Source organism: Ochotona curzoniae, unplaced genomic scaffold (genome assembly GCF_017591425.1).
Source record: "Ochotona curzoniae isolate NIBS_2020 unplaced genomic scaffold, NIBS_Ocur_1.0 contig_3332, whole genome shotgun sequence".
NCBI lineage: Eukaryota > Metazoa > Chordata > Mammalia > Lagomorpha > Ochotonidae > Ochotona > Ochotona curzoniae.
In genome coordinates, this window is record NW_024465816.1 from 6,131,607 (window position 1) to 6,148,036 (window position 16,430).

General features: G+C 44.4%; 1 protein-coding gene across 1 annotated transcript in view; it reads right to left on the minus strand.

The window, feature by feature from the left end:
- The window catches only part of WASF3 (WASP family member 3), a 51,194-nt gene extending 38,520 nt beyond the window's left edge, over positions 1 to 12,674 (minus strand). The window contains exon 1 of the mRNA XM_040979909.1: positions 12,604 to 12,674. The gene's annotated coding sequence lies outside the window, so the exon portion shown is untranslated. The remainder of the gene's footprint in view (positions 1 to 12,603) is intronic.
- Between the last annotated feature and the right edge of the window lie 3,756 nt (positions 12,675 to 16,430).

Below are 16,430 nucleotides of genomic sequence, written 5' to 3' on the forward strand. Positions count from 1 at the left end.
AGAAAACAGATCTTAAAAAGCAAACTGATGATATCATCAACACATTTTTAAAAGGTGGGCTACAACAGGAAGATTCCACTTAGGACTGAGTAAGAGTGTAAAAGGATTTACTATGGGCTGCTAATTCTTTCTGGAAGAATCACTTAGAGAAGCAAGACAGCAACTCTTCACAGTAAGATAAACCAGAAAACTAGAATCCTCATAAGGACAAGATAAAAGCATGCTCAGATCCTACTACCTGACAGAATGTTGGATCAGGGGAAGGGTCACATTAGGCAGGGCCATTGACATTAACCAGCACACAAGAGAGAACCATTTTCAGGGGTAGATTTTGTGGGAGACATGTGGGCCAAACCCTGTGGAAATACTAGTCCCACTGGTTAGCCTAAGAGTTGGCGTGGTGATGGGCTGAACTAGGTGTGACCAAGGAACCTGACATCGCTCACGAGTAAAGGAACCGACAACAGTCTGGGCTGGTCAAGGCAGCAGCATCCAAATGCGCATCTTGAATATGGTGTGGGGTGGGCCGGGCTGCAACGTTCACCAGCTCATACAAGCCCAAATGGAAGATCAGACTATGCCAGACACTGGCCTAACACCCAATGCAATGTATGAGAACTGGGTCTGGGAGTGGGTCAAGTGCAAGAACTTGGGAAACTCCCCTAGTATGTAATAGCTCCCACTGGTGAACACATGGTCCAGGCCTGTGGGTAGGGCAAGCTGGGAAAATTACCTCCAATGGCTGGCTAATGTGTGGGTTGGTTATGGAAGGGGGTGGATCGGACAGGGCTGAGCAAACCTTAGCTCACAAGCAAAAAATAAAAATCAGGCTGGAACACAGGTCATGCCAAGCCCTCACACTCCCTGCCTCTATCCTCCTGCCCTAATCATGCCACAGCCAAGAGCTGATTAGAAACAGCCCCTACTGGAGCCAGTCATGTTTACTCTGCCTTGCTAATCCTCCTTCTCAGTAACCACAATAAATGACTCCTGTCTAGTGTTGCCACACCCCCAACCCCAAGATCCTGGATGACCCCAAAGCATCCCCATGTGGCCCTGCCCCACTAGGACAGCATGACATGGCCCTCTTCTTGGGAACAAATTCTTCTCAATGGAAGTCACGTCCAGACCGCTGGTCTCACAATACCGTGAGCTACCTACCAACACAGGGTATTTGGGAACAGCAGGATGGTCTGAGAAGGATGAGGGAAGGCAACAAGTCAGCACTTCACTCATTTCCCCCTCTTAGATTCCCAGCAACCCACAGGCATCTCCGGGCCAGGCAACAACACAGCTGAAGAAGCATTCTCTGGGGTGGGCCACAAACCACCTGGATAAGGGGACTGAGTTCCAGAACTGCACTCCCCACAGTGCCTCCAAGTCCTCCATGCAAACTGTTACTTGTAAATGCATCTGCTGACTATACTCACTCCCCTCACCTTCCTCACCCCCCCCCCCCACACACACAGATATTTCTACTTGGACCGCTCTTGGGGCTCTCTGCTGGCCATTGTTCCAGTATTTCAGTCTTCACTTCTCACTGTCATTACACCTTTATTTGGAGCTCCCACACTTATCTAAACACAAAAGACAACAGAAAGAGGCCAGGCAACCTTGTCTGTAATTTCTGGAAAAAGGCTCCACAGCTCCTCTTTCACACTATAATCATGTAGCAATGGCTTTTGTGGCTCTTCGAAGCACCGTGAAATACTCCAGCAGATGTATCTTTTTTCCCAGGGAGTCTTTATTTGATCTGACACTAATTCAGTTTTAAATAAATGGAAGAGCAAGAAAGAAGTAAATATTGTTGGGTCAGTCATTATACTCATGAAAACTCTGTGCAAAAACAGAAACAGGAAATTGACCAGTTCAATTAGTCACCTTGAGCAAGCCTCCATCCCTTTTCCAGGAGAAGTACAACCTTCCAATCCGGCTTCCAAGTCAGCCTCTTTATTGAGAATAAACCAAAGGCTGCTCGTGGGGTGTCTGACGATTTGTAGAGGTTACCTAAGTTATTAGTGTTAGGACTGTCGTCTGTCCCACCTCTCTGGGAAACATCTCAATTCAACAAGGGGCAGCCCGGTTCACATAACCATTAGCTAGATTCCAGACGCAGATGAGACTGGGCCAGGGCTCTTTCCCAGGAAACTCAAGAGTAGGACCGCAATCTCCAGCCTGATCCAGCTGCTCTCCCTAACAGTGGAGACAAGACAACTCTGCAACCACGTGAAGCAGAGATTGATAAAGCTAACTGACTATACAAAATCAGAAGGAAATCACAGAGAAGCTGAGATAATTCCCCACAGCTTGGCTGCCTCTCTCCTGGATCTCATGAAAAACTGGGAGAGAACACATCCACCCTAAATTGACCTTGTCCCCGCAGGGTCAGGCTTACAGTGTGAGGATTCTTCCACCCATCTCTAGCTCCCACACTCTTTCCTGTCACACAGATTGTCTCCTCATCAGATCCTGTGACTGTGATCCCACCCAGACCCCAATACCAACTGAAAAAGCAGGTGGTGAGAGGGGAGACTGAGACTTGCCCACTTTCTGCCCTGCTGGTGAGAAGGCTGCTGTCCTGACAGGGCACAGAAAGCCTTTCACACAGGTCATGGTTCCATTGCAAAATATTTCACTAACTGTAGCCTGGAAAACGTCCTGAAGGGGAGGCATGATGCACACACCCAGAAAATTCAGATGAAAAAACACCTGCCATACAGCAGAGCCAGATAATAACTTCCAAGCTGCACTGTGGCCCTGCCTACAGATAATGGGAGATTGAAGACTAACAGTATGCAATGAGGTATGAAAATAACGGGGTCTTTCTGGTGGGTACAGAATGCCACTCAACAGGACATGCTTAGGAAAGAGCAGGCACAATGTAGAGACTGAAGACACAACTATAGGAGTTAGAGCTGGGCTACTGGACTGCTCAGCAAAGGCAGCATAGCACAACGGGCTTGGTGCTGGGAGGGAAACTTGCATCCTGAAGTTTGGTGGGGACTCACAGACAAGTACCCATGGTGCTGTACAGTCCAACATCTCCCCAAAATCCCCACCAAACCCTCTGGGATTGCACTCCACTGAGCTGGAGGATAGTGCAGAGGCCTCTTGCTTTCAGGGCATTTCTTTTTCTTGGTGACATGATAACAAGCTGGGAACAATCCCAGCAGAACCCCTGCTGGAGTCCTGCCTTGAGAGGAGGAGGAGACAAACAGCATCCTGACTAGGTACAGCAAGTATGAGTAGCTGGGCTGACAGAAGGACTCCAGAGGGCTGCGGGTGAACCCCGGGAAGATTCAGGGTCACAATCACATCGAAGCTTTTTTTGTTTTTAAGATTTATCTTTCTACCACAAAGTCAGGTATATATAGAGGAGGAGGAGGAGAGACAGAAGAAGTTCTTCCGTCCGAAGATTCACTCCCCAAGTGACCACAATGGCTAGAGCTGTGCCAATCCAAAGCCAGGAGCAGGGTGCAGGGTCCCAAAGCTTTGGGCTATCCTCAACTGTTTCCCAAGCCACAGGCAGGGAGCTCGATGGGAAGTAGGGCTGCTGGGATTAGAACTGGTGACCATATGAGATCCTGGCAGGTTCAAGGTGAGGACTTTAGCTGCTAGGCCACCTTGCTGGGGCCCACAGTGAAGTTTTAAGGGACCCAATAGCTAGAAAAGCAGTGGAATATTCCCTCCTGAGGGAAAGACAGATTGCTACAACTTATAGGGCCACCACCAGGAAAGAAGCCCAGTGTCTGACACATTAGTTACTAGATTCCTGCCTGGGCTTCAGACTAGGTGAGGAGGCAGCTGCAAGCTAGGCCCCTGCAGCGAGTCTCAGCTGTGGAGAACAGATGCTTGGCTGCATGGCCCAGCAGCACCTACAGGGTGTGGAGGTGTCCACAGAAGGAAAAGACGCACCATGGAGCTCACAGCGAGCTGGGGAGTATGGGGAGACATGAATGCAAGCCCCTGGGTCTCTGCCATTACATCACAGAAATATAGCTCTTCACATACTTAACCAGGCCTTGAGCGGTCATATAAACCAAGGAGCCAGGCACCCAAGGCCCTCTAGAATGAGCCGAACTCCATCAGCCAAGTTCTTCATTTAAAACAGCAGAAGTCTACCATGAGATGGAGTCAGAGTTGAACCAAACAGCCTACGTCAGTACCTCCCATGCGCAGCCATCCCACACTGACAAGTCCCCTCCACAGCGACAGGGACTTGCCACGGCCTTACAGCTAGACCTAGACTTTCAGCTGAAGGAAGCAGGACAGTCCAAGCTTGATTTTCGGATGGGTCATCTCAGCATTCGGGTGCCCGTCACAAATGAATCGTGCCTGCACGACACAGCAGCATTCGGGCTGGCCTCACAGCCAGGAGAGAGGCAACCCTCCCACCAGGTGCAATGCCATCTGCCTTGTGCAGAAAGCTGAAAATCCGAGCAGACATCCTGGCAGTGGCCAACGGCCTAGCTTGCTGCTCTTGGGGATTTAAGTTATTATTCCATAGATCATCTGACTTTTTTGCTTCCAACAGAAGCAGTGTTTCCTTATAACTTTTTCCATCCTAATTAGAAGTGAAATTCTGTCATCACAATAAGAACAAAATTAACATATCAGCTTCTCTGAGACTTTAAATTGGAACTATATTTGCAAAGGAAGAAAACCAGCAAACCGCCATTCTTGGTGTGTGCACATTCGGAAAATGCTCAGTATCTGTGTGTTCAAATCCCAAAGTGAGTAAACTGCCTCAGAAACAGAGCAGCATCACTACTGCATCGGCACAGATAACGGTTTTCACTGTAACAGGTTGTATAAATTAAATTGGAGCCCACAGCTATGGTCACTGCCCCGGGTACACTGCCGCAGCAAGAAGGCTAATGGGATCTACAGTGACAAATTAACTGCATTAAGTCCTTATTATAGATTACTAATAGCTAGGTCTAGATGGGTATAAACAATTGACTGAGCAGATTTTTAGGATGGATTCCTTCTCCACGATGCAGCCTTAAAGACTATCTTGAGAGCGGTGACAACATCCAGTTTGCAGATTTTGCTGGTGTTAATGATTCTGTCTTTCTACTGCCAGTGCAATGGTAACCTCTGCTCTGATTGCTGTGTGCTAAGCAATCAGAGCGCAGCACATGACAGAGCTACGCCACGTGATTTAGCAAAATGTGTGCGTGCTGCAGATGTTCGGGCTTTTAGGACAGATTGGCTCGTATGTCTGTGTTTTGTCCAAAGAATAAAAATGATCCAGACAGAGCAGTGATCCTTCCACAATGAGCACACCAATGGGGGGCACAATGCTGAACCAGGCCTTTCCTCAACCTTTGGACCTCACTGGACACTTTTCATTCTGCAGGGCCAGGGCTGTGCCTGACTAGCTGGGATTCACATATCCCACTTGGAGTCTAACACAACCCAGCAGGCACTAATAACACATTCCCACAGCAAACGGAGGGACCCGGGCTTTCCCTCCCCCCAAAACCTGTTACATTCCCCGCTGCGGCTACACTGCCTTGTTTCCCCTTGCAGATAAGCTTTTAGGCAAAGCCTGTGATACAAAGAAGACCGACCACATAGAATCTGGCCAAAGCTTTTCACTGGGATAACTGCTTACATTTTGCTCTCTGGAGCATGGTCTGTTAGTTTCTTTGTTTCTTTTTTGAAAGATTTATTTTTTTATTCAAAAGTCAGATATACAGAGAGAGAAGTGACAGAAAGGAAGATCTTTCATCCAATGATTCACTCCCCAAGTGGCCACAATGGCCAGAGTTGCTCTGATCCAAAGCCGGGAACCCAGAGCCTTTTCCAGGTCTCCCACATGGGTATAGAATCCCAAGGTTTTGGATCGTCCTCGACTGCTTTCCCAGGCTACAAGCAGAGAGCTGGAAGGGAAGTGGAGCAGCCATGATACTAACGCATATGGGATCCTGGGTGTGCAAGGTGAGGACTTTAGCCACTAGGTTACCACATCGGGCCCACTCTGTTATTTTTCTAAGGCTCTGAGACAAGAAGACACAGTGAACAATTAGGATTTCAAGTTTTAATTCTCAAGAAAGGGCTGGTCTTTGCTTCTAACCATTCTGGCAAGTCTGACAAAAAAGCAGCACTCCCTTGAAAAAACTTATGTATCTATTTGAAAGGCACAGCAACAGAGTGGGGGAGTGTGGGAGAAAGGGAAAGACAGAGGTCTTTCATCTGCTGATCTGCTCCCCAAATGCCCACAACAACCAGATCTTAGCCGGGTCAAGGACAAAGAGCCAGGAACGCCACTGGGATAACCAAATGGGTGTGCCCAACTACTTGGGCCAGCTTCTACTGTCTTTCCCAGCTCCATAACAGAAAACCGGATCAGAAGTAGAGTGGCCAAGACTCAAACCAGCACTCCCACATGGGATGTTGGCCTCAAGAACAATGGATTAATTGACCCAATGTGCCCACTGGCCCATCTACTCTTTCTGTTAGGAAAGAGCTACCACAGAGGCCAATGTCATGGTGCAGTGGGTTAAGGCAAGGCCTGGGATGTCAGCATTCTGTCTTGGAGCACTGGTTTGACACCCAGCTACTCCACTTCTGACTGGGGTTCCTGTTGATAATGAGCCTAAGAAAGCAACAGAAAATGGCCCTAGGGTTGGGTCCCTGCCACTCACAATACAGACCCAGACAGAGTTCTATCAGCTTCTGTGGCCATCTGGGAAGTTAATCAGCAGAAAGGAATATCTCTTTATCTGCCTTTCCCCTCTCTGCCACTATGTCTTTCATAAAACAAAGAAATAACTGTCACTGAGGAATAGCAAGTCAAGCTGCCATCTATGATGCCAGCACATCCCCTGTGGCACCTATTTAAACCCCAGCTGCTGCACTTCTGCTTCCTGCTAGAGGCCCAGGAACAGCAGAGGAAGACAGACCAAGTTTGAGATTCCTAGTACCCGTGTGGAGAGCCAGGTGAAGCTCCTAGTTTCCAGTTTCGATCTGGCCTAGCATTGGCCATTGCGGCCACCTGGAAGAGTGAACCAGAAGACAGAAGATCTGTGTCTCTCCCTCATTATAACTCTGACTTTTAAAATTAATAAACCCTTAAAAAATAATAAAACATTCTAAAAGGGCCAGCATTATAGCACAGTGAGTTAAGCATTGCCAGACTCCTATCTAAGCACGGACTCAGCCCCCGTTGCTTTACTTTTAGTCAAGTAACCTAACACTCCTAGGAATGCAGGAAAAGATTGTCCGCGTACGTGGACCCCTCCACCCACATGGGAGACCCAAAGGAAGCTCCTGGCTTTGGCCTAACCCAGCCTCAGCCACTGTGGTCAACTGGAGAGCGAATATGCAGATGGAAAAATATCTCTGTCTCTTATTCTCTATACATAAATCCGGCTTTCAAAGAAATATATAAATTTTTTTAAAAGTGTCACATAGTTTTCTCTGACTTACTCCTTTGTACCAATTGCACCAGAATGACATTCACAGTATAAATTACAAGGACAAACCCAAAATGCACTAAAAATGAATTTAAATCTTAAGGAAAACAACAAATGACAAAACACCAAACTGGATGACTTGAGCAGTGTGTGAAGTAAACACTGTCACCACGCCCTGAGATATCAAGTTGCTCCCTATGAAATCACCATTTTTGCTGAAGATGATCAACAACGATCAAATGTTGGCAGTTTCCTGAGAATGTGCATAACAAAACAGGGGGTCACGACAGAAATAGGGCTGGGTAATCCACTGACAGCTCCACAGCAGGCATGCTACAAAATGTGGGGCTCTGAGCTTTCAGAAACATTATTTTTGTTAACTAGAAACTGTGCAAATAAGCTAGCATAAACTAACTGCTTATGTTAGTCACCTACTCTTAAACCTTTGAATAGTTTCAAAAGTAGCAAGAGAAACACAAGTTATTTCAACTTTGCAACCTAAACACTTGGTCTCACAGGCGCTACTCCGGCATCCATGCAGCTCCATGTCTCTAAATGTCATGTCCCAAGACAGCGATTACCAACAAGAGGATCCATCAGAATTTCTTGTAACTGTATAGGAAATCAACTCTAAAAATTAAATTGTAACTTTAAAGATAGTCAACTTATTAAATGGTGAACCACAGAAACATTTCACTTATGTGTTTATACATATTGTGTCTTACCTCCCATGACAACTTCAGATTTTGGTACTGTGCCCAGTAAACAGATGAAGAAATTGGTTAAGTAACTTACCCTAGGTCACATAGCTAGCTCTATGTAGCACTTACCTCCAAACCCGGTTCTATCAGACACCAACATCTCAGAATCCTTCCGCAGCAAAACCCCCAGGGAAGTCACCATTGATGTGCCTGCTGTCTGAGAGATGCTTTGAGTAATGTTCAAGCACTCCCCAACATTATTGTTTCCCAGGTCAGGGAAATAAAGCTCAGGTACTTAATCGGATTGTGCACAAACACTGATGTGTGTATGACTTTCCAATTTCAACCCAAGGTTATCTTTTAACAACTGCTGAGTGTACAGTCCTCGCTCATTCTAGAGTCACACCACTCCGCTCTGCCAAGAACTCAGCTTTGTCCCTTGTGGTCAGTAACGGGTCATGAAAATGGAAAGGCACACAATTATTGTTCCATACTTTCATTGAAATGTTGAAGCAGTCTATTCAAGGCACTTATTAGTAATTCCAGTAAAACCACCCAGAGGTATTAGATGTGTTACCCTAACCATTCAGGGAAGACAACACTGGAATTCAAGTTTCCTTATCTGCTGCCACCCATCTCAGAGACAAGCCAATAACTGAAAGCCAATGAGCTGAAATCAGTAGGCAAAGCAAATGACTTACATTATTACACAAAATACGCCAATGTGTTGGAAACACAGGCAGCAGGTGTATAAAACAATGTTAATTCACTCAAAGTTAAATATTGGTATGATACATTTTAAAAATTAATTTGTGATCCTCTTAGAATTCACAGACCTCTTTATTTCAGAGAGCTCTTTAAGTATTTTTTTTAAACTATTTAATAGAGTTTAAGCAAACACATAATTTTTAATGACGACACATAGGTTTCCCACTGGAAGGGTACTCCAAAAAGTATGTGAAAAATTGATGAGAGAAAATTTACTTTGCTGAAAACAAATGTTTTTTAATCTATACAGTCTTATATGTATCTTAATATAAATTTTACAAAAAGTTGCTGAAACCTCCCATATTAGTACAAACAGGTACTAAAACAAAGCTCTCCCAACTACAGGTGCTCATTTTTAAAGAAAACAATAATTAAAAATTACAAGTGATACAAATGCTGCCTGGCCTGCAGGACTTTTGGACTCAGATTTCAGCCACCACTACCCTTGCAGACAGGGCCCGCAGGCACTCAGCACCACTCCCCTCTCCCCTGCATCGCACACTGCAAAGCTGCACCTACACTGTTCAGGCTTCCTTGTAAAGCAAATTCCGCATTTGGCTGATTTCTTCTTTCCCTCTCGGGGCACTTGTTCTGCTTTCCTGCCCTGACAAGGATCTCTGCACAACGTAAGGTAAGAATGAAAGAGTGAGAGGCCTTGCCTTGACCCTCAGCGCAGGTGAAAACATTCACTCTTCCACCAGAGATCATACTAGATGGAGCTCTTTCAAACAAGCTCCCTTCGTTCCCATTTTTTCCTGACATTTTCCTTCTATTCCTGCATTTCTAAGTTTTCATCATGGATGCATGACATTTACAGTTACATGTTTTTCTGTTGTTTATTCTGTCAGCACCATGAATTATACTGATTCTTCACCTATGAAGTCAATCCTCCAGTCCTGGATAAAGAATACTTGGGCATGAGGTACTGTCTCTTCCATATTAACTGCATTCAGTTTGCTAACATTTTATTAAATAATACCTTTAGTTTTTGTAGCAGGATAATAGGGACCTCATAAGGAAGTTCATCTTCCCTTCCTTCTATTTTCTGAACAGTTTATATGTAGCTGTTATTAAATGTTGGCAGGATTCACCAACGAGACCATGTGGGCACAAAGCTTCCCATGGGGGAGGATTTCAAACTGCAAATTCAGTTTCTTTAATAACAGCTACGCAGGTTATCTGGTTCTTCTTGAATGTAGCATGGTAACTTTTGTCTTTGATAAAACTTGTCCATTTAGTTATCAGAAGTATTAGTCCTAAGTGGCTCATAATATTCTCTTAATTTTCCTCCAGGTATCTGCACTTCAGCTTTCCAAAACAAACATTTAACACTAAAAACGTCCCCAAAGCATAGTGCTTTATACCCTCTGCTTTGATGTTTCCATTTTCATTCAATTCAAAATGCTTTGATTCTCCTTGTGATTTTGTCTTCGATTCATAGGTTTTCTAAATGTGATAGTGAATTTCAAAATACACGAGGACTTCCCAAAAGCCCTGGCTTCTATCTGAATTCCAGAGATATATTCCTAAAAACTAACGGGAAAGCTTGGAATCAGACAGGAAACAGTCAGCCTGGACTCACATATACCTTACTGGGTAGGACACAAAGACAAGTTACTCCCTACTAAGGCATTGAAGATTTCTCTGCACACCCCTCCTAAAACTGTTCTACATCTCAACTGTGGATATATGCCTTGTTAGAGTTATAAACCAGTTTGGACTACCCTAAAATCTGCCAAGTTCAGTAAAAATTATGCTTCAAAACTATAGACTGCTAAATACTGAAATGAAAATAGACACAAGAGAGCTGAATAGTACCCTATAGCCATTTTAAGGTGTATAGAAGCCGGCTGTTTATAAACTAAAATTGAAATGTCAATGAAGTAGTCATAGGAATTGGTTAAGAATTTGCACTTTTTTTAACATATTGGTTACTCAATACCATGTCAATGGATTCCATAATGTTGTAAATTGTTGTTGATGTTATGTTGGGGCTTTTAATTGGCCAGGATGATATTCTACCAGTTCAGTCTTCAGACCAGAGATGGTCTCCCCAAGAAATCACTGAATGTATCTGGACAATAAGATGCTGGACTCTACGCTTGGTATATGCCTGCAATGAAAGAATCTTGACTCAATTTGAACTGTAATACTGCAGTAAGGTGGAGGAATCTACCATGGGGGCAGGGCACGGGGAGGAGTTCAGGGAATCCCAGAGCCTATGAAACTGTGTCACAAAATGAAATGTATTTAAAAAAATAATAATAATAAAGTTGGAAAAAAAAAAACTAGCCTGCAAAGTGAAAGAAGTATGGAAATCGAACTCAGTTCCCCCAGGTCAAGATGAGGCAGGGCTGGCTCAGGTTCTAGCTTCTGGTGCAGTAACCTTTGCTTGCCTCATGTTCTCCCTCAGCCCCATTTCGAAACCAAAACACTGGTTACTCTGTCCCTCTCCATCCAAAAAGAGGCACCAACTGGGGTGGAGGGAAGGGAGGGATCGAAATTCCACACCTCATGTGAATTTCACTTCTCTTTAAGAGCGACAGAACACAGAAGCAAGACCTTGCACAGGGAGGGAGTGACAGAAAGCCAAATCACTGTCCTATTGGTCTGCCAGATGTTGTTGCTCCTTAATGTACTCCACAAAGATGGAGCAATACAGAACAATGAAATCTACAAAAAATCCAAAACCTAATTTTAGACACTTTTGTCTAAATTTACAGTTTAAGTAAATTAAATTACATTAAAACCAATTAAGATTTTTAAAATTTTGGTTTATAATAACTTCATATTCATTCACAGGAAGATTCAGATAATAAATAAGTCATTACACTCCAGAAAATTAAAAACTAAATGGACAAAAAATAAAGAGTGGAAAACGAGAACTCAGTTGAATAAGTATTGTGAGATCGCCCAGGATCTCTGCCTGCTTGGCTCTGCGGGAGGTAACAGGCACGGGAACACAGTATTCCCGGGGGAACCCCTGACAACAGTGTTGCTAACCGAAACCTCAACCTGGCCTGATCACTGGCCATACAGGCGAGGATGGTGGGTTGTAGCCCAGTCTCTCCTCTGTCCTTGGACAAGCTGTGCTGGGACTTCCTTGATAAGCAACTCTGAGGAGTCAGGTGCGGTCTGCTCTACCTGCCAACCTACCTGGTAAAGTGACCCACAGCCACACATGGTGAACATGACCTGGGTATACCTGCCAGCCGTGAGTGCTGCACATGACCTATGACATGATTGGAGGATCCGGACAGACAGACATGCCTTTTAGTCAATTACAGTATCATTGCTGGGTGGGGAGGACTGTTGGGAGACGCCTTTCTACCCTTCTCTTTCTCAGGCTACATAAGTTTGCTTGCATTACAATAAATGGACATGCTCAATCACACTGCCTCTGGTTGTTCATGCTACTGAACATCACTGCCTCACCCACTCAGAGGTCGCAGGGGGCCTGCTGGTTAGGAAACCACAAGAGGGATTGGCATTTGCTTTGCACACAAAAATTGCTACCAAATTACTCTTTTACATTTGAAAGTCTTCAATTATTAATTATGAGCTAAAGCTCTCTGCTGCTGATATTTACACATTAAAACATATTGACACCAAATATTTAATCTTAAAAAATATTAACATATTATACAATTTCTAAGTTACAATGTTACAGAAATTAGATGGCATTAAGGGTGAAGAGCACAGGTTCTTACCATGTAGCTGTTGACTCAGGGGTTGCAGAAGGCTGCCTCTGGTAGCATTACCACTACTGGCTCAGACATCAGCAGTGACATCAAAATCAAAACTAAAGAGAAGGAGAGAAATATTAAACACTGCTGGGCAAACCATACTCAAGTCTTCAAAATAGTATTCTACTCAAATTTCACATTTTTACAATTCATCAGTGGAACTCAGATCCCAGAACTAGTCCTTTTTAAAACAGTTTAAACAAGGAGCGAACAGAGTGTATGAATTTATGTACACTTCTAAATTCTAATCCCTAAAATTAACGCTAATAACTCAGCAAATAATAGCCAAAGGGCGGAAAAACAAAAAGTCAAGTATATTACAGGTATGTTCAACGGCGCTACTCACTTCATTTACTCAATAATGTACGCACTATAGGCTTTGTTCCTGTCGACGCAATGCATTGAATAATGTGATTGTTTGCATAAGAACTGCGCCTTCAAAGAGTTTTTTTAAATTCATTTTTCCCACAGCAATATATAAATTCAATTCAAATCTTGATGACAATTTTATAAATATTTTAACAGAACTGGGAGGGATAAGAGAGTAGTAAAATCTTCATGCCTGCTGAAAGATCCTCTAAAATGTTTCCAAGATGCTGGATATTCACAACAAGGCAACACAGAAATCTCATAAATATTGTTTATTAATGCGCTGCAGGGTTAAGGTAACAAAACGTATGATACAGTTTCCCACTGGGAATTACAACTGATTTGGGAAGAAAGAAAGGAAAAAAATGGGTGAGCGGAAAAAAATGGGTGAGCAGAAAAAAACGGCTTTACCTTAAAAAGCAAAAGCAGGGTGCAGGGTGGCCTGACAGCTACATGAACCAACCTGTGCTCAGCTGACCTCGGCTGCATCAGACCACCTCCTCACAAGCAGTTCACGTTAACCCTGGCTTGTACTCCCCTGTGCTCTGACCACACAAGTGACTGCATCAGCCGCACAGGATACTCAGTGGTGCCCATAGGACATTTTATAAGGTCTAGGATAATATGAAGTTTTCCCTAGCAACATGTCCTATAAATTATACTCATTTGCAACATCCAAAGTCCACATGAAATAAGGAGTTCTGTAATGTGAAAATGTTTCACCTGGGAACAGGTTGTGTCTAAGTGATTTGTTGCTAATCTGATTGTATTTGGATTTACTTGCTATTTTGGTCCTTGCTGCCTCTCCTAAGCCTCCAGAACTCAGAAGCCAGCACAGTTCCAGCACTCGCACATGCTCCAGATATAGCTCTGCTTCCCTCCTTCACGCCGCAGCACTCCCTCCTCAAGCAGGCTCAAACTCCACCTGCTTCTTTCCACATCTATCCACGAGATCACGCCACCAATGTTAACTACTCACACAGAAAGTCCTATTTATGGGACTGTCACGCACTATGAGACAGACAGCCACTATTAGCCACAGAGGAATGCATCTCATATGAATGTCAAATAAGAACATTCTAACAAGCAGCATATGTCTAACACGATACAACAGTAATCACCAGGCTTCTTCCCATAGTCATTTGGGCTGATCAAACAGGCTTCAATCCCCCAGACCTGTACTTTTAAATAAAAGCCAGTATGAATACATTTTGCTGGCCCCACTATTCAGTTCAAGAGCCTTTATAAGGAGTTGAGGCTAAAACGTTTAGTAATAATATAACACCCATGCTCATGAAAGCTTTATCTACTGGGCAGAAATAAAAAACATAAATACATATTAAATGAGTGGCAAAAGGGATAGTGCTCTAAGTTAACAATGTTAACCAGCATTCACTGAACACTGATACTCAATTAAGTGCATTTTTATTTGAATAATTAATAAACTGCATTAATTAGGAGTTGGCATTGTGGCACAGAGGGGCTATGCTGCCACCAGCAACACCACCATCATGTACGGACGTCAGTTCAAGTTCCAGCTATTCCACTTCTGATACAGCTCCTTGATATAGTGCACCTGGAAGATGACCCAAGCCCTTGGGTCCCTGTCACCCTTGCGGGAGACCCAGATGGAGTTCCAAGGCTCCTGGCTTTGGCCATTTGGAGAGTAAACCAGCACATGGAAGATTCTCTCTCTCTCTGTCTCCATCTTTCTCCCCTAAAATTCTCCATGTTCTGATTACTTTATTCATTCAAAAAATATGTATCGTGGACTTAAGTACAGGGTTATTTTCTTTCACTTTCAATATGAATAACAACTTGCCAACTAAACCTCAAAGAGAGATCGATCAATTTCTGATGTAATAAGCTTACGGAGATCCATGACTGCCCATACTTTCAGCTGCCAGTCCTGGCCACAAAATCTAACAGCTCATCATCTCACTCAAATGGTTACCAGGATTAAACAGTGTTATTACAGAAAGACCTCCTGTACGAGGCCAAGGAAGAAAGAATGCAGTCAGTCATGGTAAGTGCTGAGAAATCCAAGTGAAACAGGCTGGTACTGGTGCTGGTTTAGTGCATTAAGACTGCCAGCAGCACAGACATCCCTTAGAGGCACCAGTTTGAGCTCTGTCTGCTCCACTTCCATTCCAGCTACCTACTTATACATCTGGGAAACTAGTGGAGGATGGCCTAACTGCTTGAGCCCTGGCAGCCACCTGAGAAACCCAAAAGAAGCTCCTGGTTCCTGGGTTTATCCTATCCTTGTCTCAGGCACTACAGCCATCTGAATGGAAGCCATCTCTCTTTTTTGTATCTGTTTTTGAAATAAATACATAAAGTCTTTATTAATAATGTGAAACAGGAGCTTTCCAGCAACACATGAGTCATATCAGTCAGCATGTACGTGGGCTGGATAGTGGGCCCAGTTGGGTTGAACTAGGCTTCAATGCCCATTGACATGCATGAGAGCTGAATGGGATGTGGAACAGACTGGACTAATCTGCCACACATACTGGCAAGCACGTGAACCAGGGTAGGGGGCAGGCCTGGTAAGGGTTATTAACGGGTCGCTCCGACTAGGCCGCAGCTCCCACTGGTTTATGTGGGGGCCAGGTGTGTGCTGGGCAGAATCGGGTTAGACTGAAACACCCATTGGTTCCAGTGGAAGACAGGGCTGGAAACAGAACTGACCCAGCAATTGCAACCACCAGCTGATTGGGGTGATGGACTGTACCGGGCCCTGTACTTGCAAGTACACACAAGAATCATGTCTGGGATCACCTCAGACAAAGGTGATCTTTGATTTGGGGATCTCCCCGATCAAACTGCCAGACTCAGAACCCTAACCATGAAGAGAAGTGCAGGTTCCATAGTCTGCCTATGGAATGCAAGTGTCAGAGCCGAGCCTCCTCAGAGGCTCAGATGGAGCAGTGGGGAGCATAACCAGGTGCACATGGAGGATATGGCAGTCCATCGAGACCTGCAGAGGATACCTGGTACCACAACAGAGGACAGAACAAATCAATCAACTACCCTAACCATGTACTGGCAGTGAAAATCTGGGCAAACGGAGACTCTAAGGTGGACTGTGTCAATCAGTGGATTCTGTAGCGACTTCATCATGCTTGGAATGGCGAGACTGGCAGCAATTCATAACTTCTGAACTATCAAAACCACCTGAGCAGGAACCTCGGAGCATGCCCCACATTGGGGACCTGGGATGGGTGGGAGGCTGAATGGGGTTTCTCCCTTTATGTCCCCACTTACCCCAAATACAGGGGGAAGAAATGTGGAAATAATAGTCTTACCTTCTTTCCTGCAGCCCTTGACCCTTTGTGCTCTAATTAACTATGTAAAGATTGTAAAAAAAAAAAAAAAAGAGTCACAGCAGTCAATTAGACAAAAGCTCCTATTGAGCA